Genomic DNA, 11,557 nt, shown 5'->3' with positions numbered 1-11,557 from the left:
ATAATGATACTAAATCCCGTTCGTCTGGGGAGATATGAATTCATAACTGACCAAAAAATCAAACTCTGGTTTCCCTAAAAACCTCAGTTCCGGTTCAGTTTGAATGAACTCTGCCGCTGTTCAAATGCTCCAAAAGCAGGAAGTGAACTACAAACCAGGGCATTCTGGGTAAATACAAAAGGTAAAAGTAATTTTATTTACATAGCACATTTTCAGCAATAAGGCTTTACAGGAATTAAAAGGAGATACAAACAAAAGAAAGAGCAAAAGAAGTAAAATAATGATCCGAAGTAAATAAATTAGATACTCTTTTTCATGGTTGTTAGATAAGTATAAATATTCTCTGGACTTTCGAAGTGTGGTCTAAATTTGTCAAAGTAATAAGTACTCCACAGTTTCTAAGTAATAAAACTAAATGTTTCTGTTCTGGAAGATTTTTTTCTAAGTTTGTTCTGGGTTGCAATAATAGGAGTCTCTGCATAAGAATGTAAAAAATAATCTAATGCTTGATCTAAATAGTGAGTATTCTACAGTTTCTAAAATATAAGTTAAGGAATGACTAATAAACTAGAATATCTGGATTCCATCACAAAACAGTGCGAGAAATTCAACCTGGTCTTCTACAGACTTCAACTTTCCAATGTTTGGCAATCATGATTGAACTGGATTGTGCTGCTTTGGATAACATTTTTTCTACTTATAAATAAATCATCATATCCAAACTGCATTTTGTATTCATTCAGGCAGGTCAAAAGTCAAGAAATTCTTAACTTTTGAAGGCTTTTTGACCAAAGATGGATGCATTTCTCCGATCTGCTTTACTTCACCAGAGCAGCCAGTTTCCATAAAACACAGGAGCGTCTTTATGTTCCTTCTCTCTGCTTCCTCATGGCCTCCAGGAGAACATGATCAAATCATGACTCCAATAAGCCTATGTCTTCTTTAACCAGACCTCAGCCTCTCGTCTCGTTGAGGTTTCGCACCAGCACTGACACAAACAAGCACAGATCCATGTCTTTTTCTGGCTGCCAGCCGAACAAACAATGACCCACCATCCCCTCCTCATCCTGCTCTTCTCGTCCCACACAACATTTTTTACCTGCAACACACCCACCATCACCCCTCCAGGGGCATCTGCAGGAGGATTATTATCTAATCACAGCTCTAATAGGACCAAACAAGATCCAGGACGAGATCCAGAGACCATTTCCTACTAAAAAACACACACAGCAGCACTCACAAACCGCCTCGCTCTCCTCCTATACACGCCCCACATACATCAGTATGTCTTTAGTACAGGCAGAAAGAGGAGAGACGGAATATTAGTATTCAGAGCACAGGGAGGAAAAGGAGGAGAGGCAGCGAGCGAGCAAACGAGGGAGAGTGAGAGGGAGGGGACAGTAGGAAAAAAAAACACAAGGAGGGGATGAAAATATAAGAGAAGAAGAGGGGAAACCGAGAGGTAAAAGAGGGGAGGGGAGACAGGGATCATATTGTTCATTTCTTCCCTCTCAGTCTGCCTTCGCCGGTTCCTGCTCGGACAGATGGATAGGTGCGGAATGCCCCTTTACGAGCGACGCATCTGAGTGAAAACAGCGGAGGAGAGAGAGCGGAGGACGAGCAGCAGGAGGAGCCCAGCGGTTCCTGCGACGCAGAAAGGTAAGGAAGGGGAAGATGTTGGCTTTTCGGTCGCTCCTGTAAAACATCCGCGGCTCTGCTTTCAGCGACGCTCCTTTGATTCCTGCAGCCCCCGCACTGCTCAATGGGAGATCCAGCCGCATGTGGCTGTTTTCCATCAATATTTAATGTTTAGCCTATTATTTGTGCATCCATGTTGCATTCTGCCTCTACATTTACACCCCAGGTATCTACTATCCGCCTGCAGTGTTTTTTCTCCTAATTCTTTTTCTCTAATATCCTCGCTTCTTACAGTGATTTCACTTATTATTATAATTTTTTTTTTACGGGATATATACGATGCACAGACGGCGGGGTGCGCAGAAAACACACACAGAAGACAGGTTGACGTGCGTAAGACGTGCGTAATCCCACACCCCCACGGCCTCCACCCGACTCCCCCTCCATCACCTTCAAAGCTGGAGTTCCTCCACCGAGGAGGATCATATTTTAAAAAATAACCGTCCCACAGACTCTTAAAGCTGCAGGTGAAAAATCAAGTGTGTGTGTGGAGTTGCTCCGTGTTGCTTTATTATCTTTTTTTTTTTTTCCTACCAGGTGCCAAACCAGTCAGTGGAGTCCCGCGTGTTTTTAGCTGAAACCAATGCTTTACTTCTCCCACATATCATCAGGTTCGACCCTCAGGGCTCCAACGTACTTCCTCCCGAAGCGATGACGCGCGGTCTCGTGTTCGCGCACAACTTTCACACAGCCCACCTGGGGACGCAGCTTCCCTCCCCACATCTTCCGTTTTGCTTGAAAGAAAAATGAAATAAAAGCGCCACACCTTTCTGCAGACAGCCTCTTCCAACTCAGCAGTTTCCATCCGGGAGTTTTTAGCTTTTTGACAAGCTTTGCTAGCCTGCTGAACGGGTCTCGCTCTGGAGCTGACGGCCATCTTGGAAGGTACGTTGCTAACGGTCGTGACGGTTGCTATGACGACTACAAACGAGCCACACATTAGCGCTAGCTCTCGTCTCATTCTGGTCTTATAAACAATATAAAGTACATCAAAAGTATTTCTCGACTACTATTTTTGAGAACTTTACCCACCTCTGTGTAATACTAAGATAAATATCAGTGAGATTTACCGAACTAGCAGAATTATCTTAGCTAATGTAGCTTCTATCTGCTAGCTAAGACGGACATGTAGCCTGCGTGTTTGTTTCCACATGTACTTTCTCTGCTTGTCACCAGAACCTTGTTATTCACACAAAAATTGTAATTTAATTAATTAATTTTAGTAGTAACAATTTATTAAGCTGTTGAAACACTGATTAGCTCCTCCGTGGTAAACGCACTCTTCCTGTTCGTTCATTAGTGAAAGACGCCATAGTAGGACATGGCTATTGTTTGACCACAATCGTCTCACATGTTAACTATATAGTACATATCAGTCCTTACAGCAGCCATTTAGTTGATATGTTTCTCTTGCACATTGGTCAAGAGAAAGGAACATATTTTCTTTTTCTTGGCCTCGAAGCCATGATACATCTGTGCTTTGCGCTCAGCTTGTCTACTTCTGGTTCAGATTTGTTTGAACATTGTAATGATAAGCAATTGCTTTCTGAAGGCACGGACTCTGTTGAGGTTTTAAATTTTATCCAGTCGATAAAGTTTGAAATGCGTTTAGACATTGGTGCTGCACTGCAAAAAAAGAAGTGCCGCTTTGAACAAGATGGCCGTTAATGCTCGTTCAATATTTGGAAGTGTGAGAACACAAACTCAGAGGCGTTGTTCACTTCCCCTGCTGGCAATGCTGAAACTACAGACAGACTACAATTATAAAACAAAATCAACATCACAACTACTTCTTCTGTTTGCTGATTGGCCAAGTTGAAATTTTAATTGAGGAATCCAAGTGAATGGGAGAAAGCCCAGACGGTGCGTCGGTTAAATGCTCCTTAAATAGTATTTGTACCAAAACAAAAAAATTACAGTGTAAGCATATTAATTGAAGCAAAATGTTGCTGTCCATATAAAACACATCCACAAACGTCCGACCAATCACACGACACATCGCACAGAGCTCTGTCAGAAATAGTTCGACCCGGGCTTGGTGTCAAAAAGGCAGAGGGATGTTTCACTGCAAACAAGTTGACGTAATTTTCATCACTCAATGACGTCAGTGAGAGCTGATTTCGATTCTTCGGTTTTCCAGCATCTACTTTGTCACTTTTTGACAGTTTTTGCTCTGGGAGGCTCAACTTTGTGTTCACACCAGCCCTATTTAGTCCACTTTAAACAAACGGTAGTTTGTTTGCCTTGAAAGTCTGGACGAAAAATGAACTCTAGTTCGCCTGGGTCTCGGTTTGGTTGTAGTGAACTCTGGTAAAAATAAGGGTTGCATAAGGGTGTATTCACATTAACCCTGTTCAGTCCACTTTATTCCAATTGTTTATTTGCTGAGAGTCTGTTTTTTTTTTTTTTTCCAACTTAGAAAAAGCAAGTCTCAGTTCAGTTGAAGCGAACTCTGGTGCAGTTTGTGAACGCCAAGCGGACCTGAGACCACTCCAGCTGCAGGAAGCTGACTATATTGGAGGGTTTTCTGGGTTAATTCAACTAAAACAAAGGCGTGAATCTTCCATTTGCAGGTGAAATGGCCCTTGTAAGGAAGTTGCATTCATGTCTTCTTCAGAGGTTTTTGTGTTGTTTACTTTAGTGGTTGTTGGTGCAGAGCCCCCACAGGGAAGGAGGAAACATGTTTTCCATAGGGTTTGGGTCTTTTGACACAGTGCAATGTTAAAGTGAACAACACCAGCTGAAAATGTAACAAATGTTGTAGTTTTGGTCCCCAATAAAACCAAGTGTACCAGAACACCAGGTGTAAAAACACCCAAAAATCTGAACTCAGTCACATCACACTCGCTGTCTGCTCTGCAGCTTTGCTTGCAGTGAGGAAAGAGGAAAGAGCATCGGCAGTATCCCAGGGTTTCTGCCTGGCCACTTGTTCTCTCCTTCCCGCCTCATGTTATGGATAATTTAGACACTTGCAGCTCCAACAAGCTTAGAGTGCGAAGCTGTGAAAGCCTCAGCAGCAACATTTAGAAATGTGGGACAGAAATAGTTGGACATAAAAGGCGACAGTCTCCTTTGGATGAGCTGGGTTGTTCGATTGCATGTTTATTGTGATATATGATCATGAGGAGATAGTTTCTGATGCTGCGAAGGTGTCCAGGTCTTATTATAGTGCAGACTAAATTGGAGCAACCTCGAGGCTGAGGCTCGGCAAAGCTATTACCTTCGAGTCAATAGGCATTAATATCCCCACGCTCAGTCTCAACCCTCATGTGGCGCCGTCTCTTGTCCCTGCGAAACGCGGCACCGCTCCACTGGAGTAACCAAAAAGCTGTGTTGTAGCAGCCCTATCTGTTTACCCCAGCGCTTCAATCTGTCACGGCTGAGCGGCCAGAGGAGCGATGATCGCATTGTCTCAGCCAGGCATCGCCGTGGCCTCGGAAAGGAAGTGATGCGAGGCGAAAAACGAGAATACGTCAGCCCTGGCAGGGAGGGGTCACGACCCCTGTGAGTCCAAGATACGTCTGAGGAATGGCGGGTGATCCGAAGGTTCGTGAGTACATCGACTGGAGGTGGTTCGCCTCATGATACGAGCCCAGCAGGGTGGCAGCAAAAGGCAGACGGCATGAAAGTCACGACCAGAGAGGAAGAGGCCACTGGGCCGCTGCCAGTCGGTACAGTGCAGCAGACTGGAAATGACACGTTTTTACAGGAAATACAGTTAACGCCTAAGCTGTCATTAAGGTGCAAACATGGGGGCGTGTGAAATTGAAGAGATTTAAAAAAGAAAACAAAGAGCGGAAATGAAAACAAGAGCTTCAATTAAAGATGACTTCCAGGTAGAGATGAAAACAAAGGAAGGAGCGCAGCAGCTGATGGGGAGACCTCAGAGCACGCTCACTGAGATCTGCATGAAACATCCTATTAAGCAAAACCAACGGATTAGCTTCCTTTTGTCGACAGAAAGCATTGTGCTCTGACACAGAAAAGCATCTGCCTGTTTCACTTTCGTAATTATGTAGGTGTTTTTTTTTCTCTCTTGTAAAAATAGTTTGACGTTTTAGCAATAAACAGTAATTCCCATTGGTCTGGGTTTAATAACGAGAGAGCAGGTTAATAAGACAACGATTTGAATATGCAGCAAATAAACCCTGCGAGTGGAATTAAAAATTAATTGATAACTGTTCTTTGACCCAGAATTAAGACCCAAGTACTTTCAGTGTGAAGAAAGTAAGATCACAAAATGTTGTATAAAAATACCCATCACTGAATACAAACAGGTGAGCAAATCCAACTTAAAAAAATACAGATTTGTAGTTTTTAAACTACATAAATGCCTTGTCACTTTTAGTTTTCAGCTTCATGTCTCACAATGTGACCATAAAACTTAAAAAACTTCATGTTCGAAATTTAGATTAATAAATTTTTCAATAAAGATATCAGGTCAGGGCATCTGCTAACCAACTGGCTAAATATGACATTATTAAAAACCGTAATGAGATTTGTGTGTGAACGTTTACGTCCCCAAAGCAACACAAGGAGGAACGTTAACGTCACACAGCAGCGCACTGTTTGCTGGAGTAATGACGGACACCAACACTTTAGAAACGGCTCATTTCACAAACTCTAGAAGAGCTTATTGCAAAATATGACTGGATGTTTTTTTGTAAATTTAAAGAGAATATAGCTGCACAACTGCTACTAAATCCATTCTGATTGTGCAAAAAATCCTATATTTTTTGCACAATTATTCATTCATATTCAATGCAACCTCGATCAGATTTCTGCATGTTTACATCCCCAAAGTGATGTCACACAGCAGCGCATTGTTTCTGGAAGTAATAATGGATGGAGCTGTTAATGGATTGATTTTAAAGTTCATTCAGCAATAGTAGCTGACATACTGTCACGAAGTCATGAGAACATGAAGGAAACTGATAAAAAAACAAAGCACATCTCATAACAATGTTCATAATAGGGTTGATAGAGAAGTTTGTTGGATGGGAAGTGATTATAATTATCATTTTTCTCAGCTGTTGTTTATGTCTAGCTCGTCTGCTGGTGCGGAAATGTGATGCATGTCTCACATCAATGTTGTAAAATTCGGATTAAATGTAACATGAGCACCCTAACTACAAATGGTTTGAAAACAATTGGGTACAGTTTGATTCCACATATGAAAATGGATCAAATCTTTTTTTGTGTGTATGTGTGAAAAGATCTCAACAGTTTGGACATCTTTTTATGGCTGTTTCACTTTGACAAGACCTGAAACCATAGGCGCCGAATTTTACTGTACAATTACTTGAACTGAAATATTTTATCCTAACGTTTATTGAACCTTTAGAAGTTTCATCACCTGCACTGCGCCACAACAAAGGGAAAATAACGCCGGGAAACAGGTGAAGAACAACTGAAAACCACTCAAATTATTCCCTTTTCCTTCGTTCTCTCTGTTAGTTTCACTGCATACGCACACTTGTTGCTATGACAATCGGCTGACAACAGCTCCGCTAGCCAACGTAGCAGAGTTTGAGTTTATCCCACACATTGAGTCCAGTGTTATATTTTTAGGCTTGATGTTTATTTTGCGTCTATTAATAATTGTTCGCCTCGAAACCTGTAAAAATTTGACCTTTTTAGGGCTGTTTGGTTGTTTTCCGCTTTTCAGCCACATCGATGCATATTTATAGGGAAAATTTTATAGTCTGTAGGCAGAGAACGTTGTCTTTCCATGTCCGTCCAATGAGATGTTGCTCTGAGTCATTGCATAAAACGAAAACCTGAAGGCGAATCTGTCACTTCATGTCACCTTAAAGCCCAGAAACCAATAAAATGTTCGCTGAGCTTCTGGATATCAAAGATGGCAATCACTCAAATTCAAAATAACTCTTCCTCTCTGAGTCCAATGTGGATCCTTGTGTCTTAACAAACCTGCCTTCTGACATATCAAATTTGCAGGTCGAAGAGGAAGAAAACTGTCTGGATCTACTGTGTGAAAAGCAAATTGAAGGAGCGAGTTCAATACAGGATATATATTCATTAGCGAGAGCCTCGGCAATAAGACTCTGGAGAATCATCGCCTCTTCTTTTCGAGCACAGAAACGATCCCCTCATCAGAAGGAGATGCAGACACAAATGTTTCATCTGCTTCATCACCAGGAAGGTTGGATGTAATGGCTGCACTCAGCTTTAAAAATGAGTCATTGAACTGAAGCTCCCATCCTGGGAGATTTAACTGGAGCGGCGGCGGCGGGGGGCAGCGTCTCGCTCAAGGACATCTGTGGAGATTTGAACTTGCAGCCTCCTTCTTCCTGATGCATCCTTGAATTTATATACTACAGATAAGGCTGCAACTAACAATTATTTTAGTTAATCTGGCAATTAATCAAATAATCTGGTGATTAATCGATTGATTAGAAGCCTTACATGAAAAATCTGCAGAATTGACCAATTGCAACATTAGTTTTACTGAAAGATGCAAATAAACAATTTAATTCCTTTTTAATTAAAAAATACACTTTTTATTGCCTAAAATACATAGCATTCCTTTAGTGAAAGGATCCATTTGCATCTAAAATAAATATTTTTAACATCAGCATGTGAAAAGCTCAGCTCTTTTTGCTTGACTTAGCATAAATACAGTGTAGAGGTGATTTGTTAATTATTAGTATTATTATTTTTTTGATTAACTGATTAGTAATTGGATAGCAAAAGGTGCTAAAGAAATTAGTTTTACAGAATTTGAACCAAAGCTGAAACTGATACTTGAGAAGTTGAACATATTTACTGACAGTTTTTTTATTCTTAAATGCAAAATGTATACATTATTTTTACAGTTTTGGCTAAATTACTAGTACATATTTTCCATAAAATTATTCTTAGATATTGAGATTTCTGCTCAGTTCTGCCTATTGTGAGGTCATTTCAGAATGAGCTGCTGTTGCTTTAAATCCCAAAAAAATCTGCCGCTTGTTTGGATTTCAATTAAACTTTTACACTCGCAAGTGAAAATGGCTCAAAACTTATACAACTGTACATTTCTGAACAGAATTAGTGGAGCCTCCTGATCAACCAGCAAGAATGTGGCAAGTGATTTCTGGACAATATGTCAACATTTGGGGTGAAATCAGCTGACCAAACGTGTTGGAATTCAGCTGGGGTTGCTCGGTAACGGGTGGAACTGTTGGGGTTGCTAGGTAACGGTCTGCACTTCTCTGGGGTTGCTAGGAGAGGAACTGCTAATTTGTGACGCTACTTTCAGAAGGTTTTTAAACGGTTCGTTTTTCAGACACCAAAAAACAAAAAACGCTTGGGCTGATTATAGAAGCAGTAGAAGCTCAAATGGAAGTACAAAAACGTGCAAAGTTTGAATTTTGTATCATGCTTCCTCTTTAATTTGACATTTGTTATAAATGTGAATGTATACGCAATAGTCCAGTGTGTATTTGCAATTTGATTGCGAGGGAATGCAATACTTTTGAGAAGGAAAAGGAGGCTCGGTTATGTATCTCTCCACAAGCAGCTTTCTGTCTGCTGCTTTTATCCGGTCTGAGTGCTCCCTTTTTTTTCTTTTTACTTTTTATCCATCCAGATTTAGCTCTTGATCTGATTGGACACTGATCTCATCTTGTTCGCCGCTGTGCGACTGGATGTGGTTGATTCGACTGCCTTCGCAGCCCGACGAGGCGGTGACCTTGCACGCCGTCCTGTCTCCGCCGCTCAGCCGGACGGTGACCTTGCTGCTCTGGCTGCTCCATGATGTGGCGTATTTATTCCCCTGGAGTATTGATCCCGGCAGTCAATGGAGAGGCTGTGGCAGCTTTACTGTTGCTCTGATATCCACTGGAGGAACATGTGTTTCTGGTATCGGTGGTCTCCAAACCGGAATGATTTGTAGATTTCTTTGCCACCAGCTTTTCAGTCAGATTTCCTCATCTTTCTGTCTTTTCCTTCCTGCTTCTCCGTCTTGATGCTCCAGCTGGCATTGAAAGCAGCCTGATTCTCTGCCAGACGCCTGTTCTTCGGATTGAGATATCTTCAGCTTTAAGTCACTCAAACAAATTTGCTTTCCTAATGGAAAAGGAGGACGTGTTATTCTGCCATGGATGCTGCATTGCAAAAACACCAAATCTTACCAAGTAGTTTTGGTATACTTTCTAAGAAATATCTTAGTTCACTTGAAATAAGACAAACTAACTTTTCAACAAGAAATATGAGCTTGTTTTAAGTAAAGAATTTCTTAATATTGATGAAAAAGTTCTGGTTATAAGCAAAATAATCAGCCAGAAGAACAACATTTTTTTCCCCCATATTATAAGTTAAAATATTTTGTTCTACTGGCTGATTTAATAGTTTTTTCCCCTCCATATCAATAATTGATATAGAGGGGAATTAGCTTTGACTAAATACTGGGTGGGTTGTGTACTTTAACGTTAGCCGAACAAATGTTAGGGATTAGAGGTTTTTTGGGTAGCGCAATTAGCTTTTCAGCCAGAGATGCCAACAGATACTTTAAATGTAAAAACAAAAGGAAATAAATTCTGAAAATAAATCTACACATGGTTCTTTTTTATTCTTTGTTGTATTACAAAGGATTAAGTGTTTTTGTAGCGTAGTGGTCTTCAACACAGATCAATTTAGCGCTTTAGCATTAGAGCTAATGTTTAAAATTAGAAGCGCAAATAGCTTTTCAGTTAACTGTCCCCACAAACGCTTCTCAATATAAAAAATAGAATACAAAAATCTGCATATATATTTACATACTGTTTTTTCCCTTTTATTTCATTCTGGAATATTTGTTGTTTTTTTCTGTGTGATTCCTTCGTTTGTAATATTTTTGCACCAGATGGACAGCTAAAATTGACTAGACTTGACCAAAGGGGAAAGTAGAGATTGAGTGGAAGCACTTCTTGTTTCAGACGATGTTCAGTGAGTGAAATATGTCTTTACGTAATGTGGCGATTGATTGATAGACAGGAGACAGATGGACACTGGAGGACCACTTTGCAAGGGAGGTGCCACTCGGCTGACGCTGACATCTCACAGAACAACATACATCAGATGATCGATAGTCCTGCTCCTGTTTGACACGTCACCTCGCTTGAGAAATTGGTCTTTACAAGGACGAAACAGCTGAGTGGGGAACTGAGCTGACTTCTCATCATGGACGCCGTGTTTTACCACTGATTCATTCTTCAGCCGCACCGCTTGTCCACGTTTCCGCTCACCGCCGCTGGGCTTACGGGACGCTGCTAACGTCTCAAAGCAACCCTCATTTTTTAAATGCGTATACTATATAGATTCATTACACACAGAGTGCAATATTTCCGGCATTTTTTTCTGCTCAGCTTCATAATTTTTATAAAAACTCAAGATTCTGCCAGTCAGAATATTTACACACTGCAAAAACACAAAATCTTACCAAGTATTTTTGGTCTGGTTTTTAGTGCAAATATCTTATTACACTTGAATTAGAAAAAAATATATTTTCAGCCGGATGTAGGAGTTTGTTTTAACCTAATAATTTATTAATATTGACAAAAAGTACTAGTTCCTCTTCTACACGGGGAAAAGTCCTGTTATAAGTAAAATAATCAGAGGAACTACAACTTTTCTGTCAATATTAATAAATTATTGACTCACAACATGCTCCAATATCTTGCTGAAAAATTAAACAGTTTTCTCTTCAAGCATACTAAGAGATTTGTACTAAAAATTATATTACAGGTACATGGTAAAATTTCATTTGTTGAGGTTTTAAATGTTAGAAGATTTAGAAGTTTGTTTTAAGTCAATAATTCCTGATTATTGATGAAAAAATACTAGTTCCATTGATGAGATTGTTTCACTGTAACGCGGG

The 11,557-nt window shown here is 40.4% G+C and overlaps 1 protein-coding gene across 2 annotated transcripts in view; it reads left to right on the top strand.

The window, feature by feature from the left end:
- The first annotated feature begins 1,070 nt into the window (after positions 1-1,070).
- syt3 (synaptotagmin III) overlaps positions 1,071-11,557 on the top strand; it is a 54,093-nt gene continuing 43,606 nt past the window's right edge. Inside the window, exon 1 of one of the 2 annotated variants that reach the window (XM_055051903.1) lies at positions 1,071-1,659. The gene's annotated coding sequence lies outside the window, so the exon portion shown is untranslated. Of the gene's footprint in view, positions 1,660-2,479; positions 2,584-11,557 lie in introns of those variants that run through there. The other variant, XM_055051904.1, reaches the window with a different exon arrangement.

The sequence above is a fragment of the Poeciliopsis prolifica genome, unplaced genomic scaffold, assembly GCF_027474105.1.
Source record: "Poeciliopsis prolifica strain line A6 unplaced genomic scaffold, Auburn_PproV2 SCAFFOLD034, whole genome shotgun sequence".
NCBI lineage: Eukaryota > Metazoa > Chordata > Actinopteri > Cyprinodontiformes > Poeciliidae > Poeciliopsis > Poeciliopsis prolifica.
This window is presented reverse-complemented; position numbering and strand designations above follow the sequence as displayed.